Below are 5,951 nucleotides of genomic sequence, written 5' to 3' on the forward strand. Positions count from 1 at the left end.
TGTTCGAGTTTTCTTTGGTTGTTGCTGTGTTGTCTGTGTTTATCGCAGCGTTTTAGGGAGGGGCATGAGCCATTTTTTTTTTCGTGCAGTCGGAGCGAACGTGGCCCTTCTGTCCGCACTTAAAGCACCTTGGCTTACGTCCCTCCACCAATACATGAATAGTATGCCCCTCCCCTATGAAGACTATCTGGTAGATTTTCTAGGGTAGAATTGTCTGCCTGAATCACCATTTCAAGGCTCTGGCCTTTCCAGTTCGTCGCCCCTTTCTTTCTCATGCTCAATATCGTTAGTTTCCCCTCTACATCATAGATTATTGCAGTTGCTACCCACATAACATCGAATCCCTCGGGTATATCCTCCACAGTGATTTTTGCCGTTCTGTGGCCTAAGTATGTAGGCAGCAGCATTATCTGTTCGTTCTTCAAAGTCTGAGTTGAAACCTCCTTCGCTATGCTCGCCGACTCGAAGTGAGCTTCTATTGTAGCGCTTCTCACTCCTCGGCTAACGTAGCGAATTTTGTTCCATATTTCGTTTTTTTACATCCGCTATTTTTTTTTTCTTTTATGTTATAAACTTTGTAGACTACGGTTTTTTTCCATATGGCTTCTATAGTTTCAGCGGGGCGGTACCAATTTTGTCTCTTCACCAGATTTCTGTATTAATTTTCTGAACTGGAAGAGTTTCTCCATTGATACAAGTTCAATTACGTTACCGCCTACAGCGTCTGAGAAACTTTGTTTTGGTGTAACATCTTTTTTTCCTTCTCCCATCTCGGGGAAATCAGTTTTTGAAGATAATTCAAATTCCATATCAGTACGAGAAACTTGTTATAGCTTGCTAGTAGCCTTTTTAGGCCAGGGCTTTCTCTTCTATTGATCGAGCCACCACTATCCACTCGCACGTTGAGAATAGTGTTAAAGTCTTCTGTTAAAACTAAAGTTTTCGACGTCACTAGAAAATTTTCCAAGTCTTGAAAGAAAACCGTTTGTCTATTCTCTAGTGGAGCATAGACTGCTACCAACCTGAAAGACTGCTTACTCACGTATGTCACATCTAGAACGACCAGACTACCTTCTAGGTCTAGAAAGACTGTACTTACCTGTACATCCAAGTTTTTTTTTAACAGTACCACAACGCCCCCACTCCTTCCTTGACTCGGAGAAATAAATTTCTCGTAGTTGTTCAGAAGAGGCGAGAACGACTGTGGGCCGTTCATCTTGGACTCAGTCACAACGCATATTTCTATCTTTCGCGACCTGAGGTCGTCTAGGAGGCATGTCTGCTTCCATTTTGACCCCAGGCCACATACATTTATGCATCCTAACTTAACTTCCATGATAAAAAGCAGTTAGTTTACCTTTAAATTTGCAGGAGGGGCTTCACGACTTTCATCGTCCCCTCCTCCTGTATCTTCTTTGACTAGTGTAGCCATTGGTGTTAATATAATTTTTTCTTTTACAATACACTGACTCACATCATAAATATCTTCTGTATATCGTTGTTTAAATTGTTCATAATATTCTACACTGATCCTTGCCAACCGTATGTGTGGCAGTTTACCTTCAATAGGTCCCAACACCGTATAGTTTTTTTTGGTAATTAATGCGTGTAACATTTCATTTTTTGAATTGTAAGAAACAATTCTTTCTTGTGGGGGTTTAGTAGCAGGTTTCAGTTTGGGAATGGATGGGGGTATTTTATTTGTGTTTTGCGTATTGTCTTTTTTTTTCTTGAAGGGGGAGGGGAATCTGGACCAAGGGTTTTTTTTCCTTTTATTTGATACTACTTGGAACTCCATTTCTACCTTGCTTTTATCTTTTTCTATTGTGTTTACCGGCATTTTCGTTTTTCCTTGGTTGTCGTCTTTTCTCTGTTGAGTTTTCTCTGGTATTTTTTCCCTCCTTTTGGGGAGGGACTTTACTTTTTTTGTGTTGGTTTTTTTATTTTCTCACATTCAGAGCGGACCTGGCCCTTTTCACCACATTTGAAACATCTGGGCCTCCGTCCCTCCACCGACACTCTTGCACTGGGTCCCTCCCTTATGAAAATCCTGTCTGGTCTGGTTTCTAGGATTTCGTTGGAAGCTTGGACTAAGAGTTCTAGCATCTGCCCCTTCCAATTGAGTGCATTTCTTCTTTTCATAGATAGTATTTTGACTTGCTCTTCTACGTCGTATATTAATGCTGCTACCATCCAATACACGTCATACCCAGCCGGAATCTCCTCTATTGTAATTTTAGCAGTTCTCCGGCCAAGGTACGTGGCTAATAACATTATCTCGTATGTCTTTAAAGTTAGCGTAGATACCTCCTTTGCTACTTCGGCGTTTTCAAATTGAGCCTCTACTGTAGCATTTCGTGGCCCTCTTCCTACATATTTGATTTTTTCCCACACAGGGGCAAGGCACTTTTCAATTGTGTCAGTTTTCATCATCATTATCCGTTTCTCTTTACGGTTGTACACTTTTTAATTACAGTTTTTACTGCCAACTCTTGTATGGTTTCCTTTGGCGGTATTAACCTTGTTTCATTGTTGGTTCGCTTAATCAAATTTTTATATTTGAACCACTGTTCAGGTATTATTTCCATTTCTTCGAATTGTCCGCCAACAGCGGTTGAAAAATTATTCACCTTTTTTATTGCCTCGGTTACTTTTTGGTTACCTTGTAATACTTGAGTATTTTCTGGAACATTTTCTTCCTGTAAAAGTGGGAAGTCCTCATTGCACAATAGGAATTCTAGGTGCTTCGCCATTTCATCATCCATATTGAAAGAAAATAAATTTTCCTTTCACGGGAACACAGAAAAACAGTTCACAATCTCTTTACAAAGAGAGCAGAGAAAACAACTTTTTGCCCCGCAGGGCGCAAATTAACGTAATACAATGTTTAACAGTTCAAATTCCAAAACAAGTTACAATAATCAGCAACATAAAAGTAACGATAATAATGGACAGAAATAACTCACTAAATGTAGAAGTAGCAACAAAACATACGACAATCACCGATCTTCAATGCGAAGGCGTCCCAATGCAAATACATATATACTTTTTCCAGTGATGAAAATTCACTGATCTCAAAAAAGTGATAACAAGCAATGTTAAATCTCTGAACGTGAAGTATATTTGCCACTTAAATGAGATGAATATTACTGTTACTTTTAGCCCCAGGAGAACATCTCCTCCAGCTGGCTATTGACACACATCTGTGCCCTGTCGGTATCCTGGGGCTAAAAGCAACAGTAACATTCACCCTGCACGTTCTCATGCAGTTACTGTTTATACCTCGTTAGAGATTTAACATTGCTTGTTTTCACTTTATCGAGATCAGTGAATTTTCGTCACTGGAAAAAGTAGAGATGTATTTGCATTGGAACCCCTTCGCATCGAAGATCGGTGATTGTCATACGCTGACGAAGGGTAAATACCCAGAAACTCGAGTCCGTGCGTATCACATAAGATCAAGATGGGAAGGATGACTTCCCTTTGCAAATACTGACAGAGCACAGATGTGTGTCAATAGCCAGCTGGTGCTTCCTTTTGTGGGTGCTAGGGTCTGGTATGTAGATGTGGTCTTTAAACCTACTGGACACCAGCACCTTGTAGTAGGGGGTGTTGGCATCGATATCTGGACTAGAGGATAGATTCAAGATCCTCTTGCTGACACCCTTCACTACGTTCTTGAACACATAGAGAGGTGCCAAGAGTCTGTGTTGATATAGGACAGCCTCTTGTTTGGCTTGTGATAGGGCCTGTGTGTACCAGAGCCCAAGTATAAAGTGATGTCTAGGAAGTCTACAGTGGTGAGAGTCATCTTGATAGTAATTTTGAGTCCCATGGATCCTAGGGTGCTAATCAGGTCCTTTCTAAGCTTATCGAGTGTGTGCCCGTTGACCCAGACCAAAGGGAATTTCTTCCCTAAGGTATCCAGGATGTATAGTCCAATTAGATCACACATCGGCACGGTTGTAGGCTCCCATTGCCACATTGAAGGAACTCTTAGGGTCAGACTGCTTGACCCACATTGAATTTTTATTGAACAGCACCATTTTCGTGACATGCATGATAATGTCTATTTCTCTATCACTAATGTCTGTGAAGCCCTTAACAAAGGAAAGTTCCTTTAGCAGCAACCTTTTTGAAATCAATGGGTTAAAATCAACTGTTGAATTGTGTGAACCTTGCTCTGCCTGGTTGACATTAAACCATGGGGTCACCTCTTTGGTGCTGCACCACAGAGAGAGGCCGGAGGCTCTACCTATGTCATTGTAGATCTTCCTCAGTATATGCTTGCTCACCTGGCCAATCTTGGATTTGGCAAGGTTGATCAAGTGGCATTTGAGGTTAGAAGCAAAGTTCAGCTTGTGATTTTTTATTGTGATGAAGGCATTTCTCTTGGTTAAAATTTTTACCTTGTCTGCAATACCTAGGCTGATTGCTATCTGTTTGGCTTTACATGTTTTTAGTCTTATCCAAGAAAATTAAGGACTTGTCAGAATTTTTTAGCTGTTTTATGTCTTCACAGAGTTTGCGTTGAAAAGAGGAAGAAGACTTAGGGAACTTTAGCCTGGGTACGATGCCCAGTAGGGCCACTTCGAAGGCTTTGAGTTCTTTGATTCTTGGTGAGAACCTCCTACACCTGATTCCGTACATATTGGCTTTGGAGGGTAGCATGCCTTATTTGTAGAAATAGGCCTTCCACCTCATGTGCTGTATGAGGTCTATCATTTTCTCTAGAAGCATTTTCGTATAGACCTCATTGGATGGTGTTAGGATATTCTTTGCAGAATATTATGATTGATAGATATCATAGACAATCCACAAAGTCTTTCCTATGCCATAGTGGACCGCAGGTATGGTTTAATCAACTTTAATTTGGAGAAACTGCGCTCTCCATTTGCAACGCTCTCAGGTATTGAAAGGATAATTCGGAGAGCCAGTGACACATTAGGGAAAATCTCTATAAGGCCAGATTTCTGAATATAATTGACCACATCTTCTCCATATGGAATATAATCGACCCGTCTTCTTCATATGGAAAAAGAATGGGATACTGCAGGGCGTTGTATGAACGATGTGTCACAGTAATACGTTGAAGACCACTGTCACGTCTTTGAATAATTATGTCTCGCTTATTGTGCTGTTCACCATGGAGAAATACAGCCACTTCATTGCATGAAGGAGTGTTATAACGGTGTGTGTATTCCCCAGAAGGTCTTTTATCAGCATCGACGACAATGGTGAAGTTTGGTGAAGGGGCTGTTTCCAAGGCGTATTTGAAACTGGGAATATAGCTGTTGTGCTCATGAAGCATGTTTTGCAGACTGCGCAGCACGTCCCTGTCAAAAGTGTCAGCGTCAGTGTTTGCAGGTCGTGGAATAACGCCGAACCGCACATCAAGTTGCCTACTGTAGTTCGGAATAAAGTAAAGTAAATTTGGAGGAACGAAGGCTTGCAATTTTGTAGTGGCTGGAGCGACCCAATAAGATGGTACACCTGTCCCTGGACCTTGAAAGTAGGCATCCAACCACTGTCTGTGACAACGTTAGCCCCGAAAGAAGTCATCTGAAGCACACAATTGTAATTCCTGATGATCTGAAGGAATTTGGATGACCTTGAAGTAGAAGCAGTAAGTAGTTCCTTCAAATGCTGTGGCGGTTGCAGAAGAGGGGGCAAGCTGACCTTACTGTTTAAGCAGCACATTCCAGATGGCTCTCCAGCAGAATTTCATATATCTATGTCAGCATATTTAGCATTGCATATATTTATGTCAGCGCGGATGGAGTAATTAAAGTTGGGCTCATACTTGAAAGCCCACGGGCAGCTCTTGCCATCGGCTGTTCGGCTGCAACATAGAACGCTGCTCATGTTGGTCGTGGAAAGGTCTCGCAGCAGTAGCAGAAGCTACATTTGCAATGGTAAAGGACCACCCATCTGCATCTTCAGAAGCCATG

The sequence above is a fragment of the Octopus bimaculoides genome, chromosome 8 (assembly GCF_001194135.2).
Source record: "Octopus bimaculoides isolate UCB-OBI-ISO-001 chromosome 8, ASM119413v2, whole genome shotgun sequence".
Lineage (NCBI taxonomy): Eukaryota > Metazoa > Mollusca > Cephalopoda > Octopoda > Octopodidae > Octopus > Octopus bimaculoides.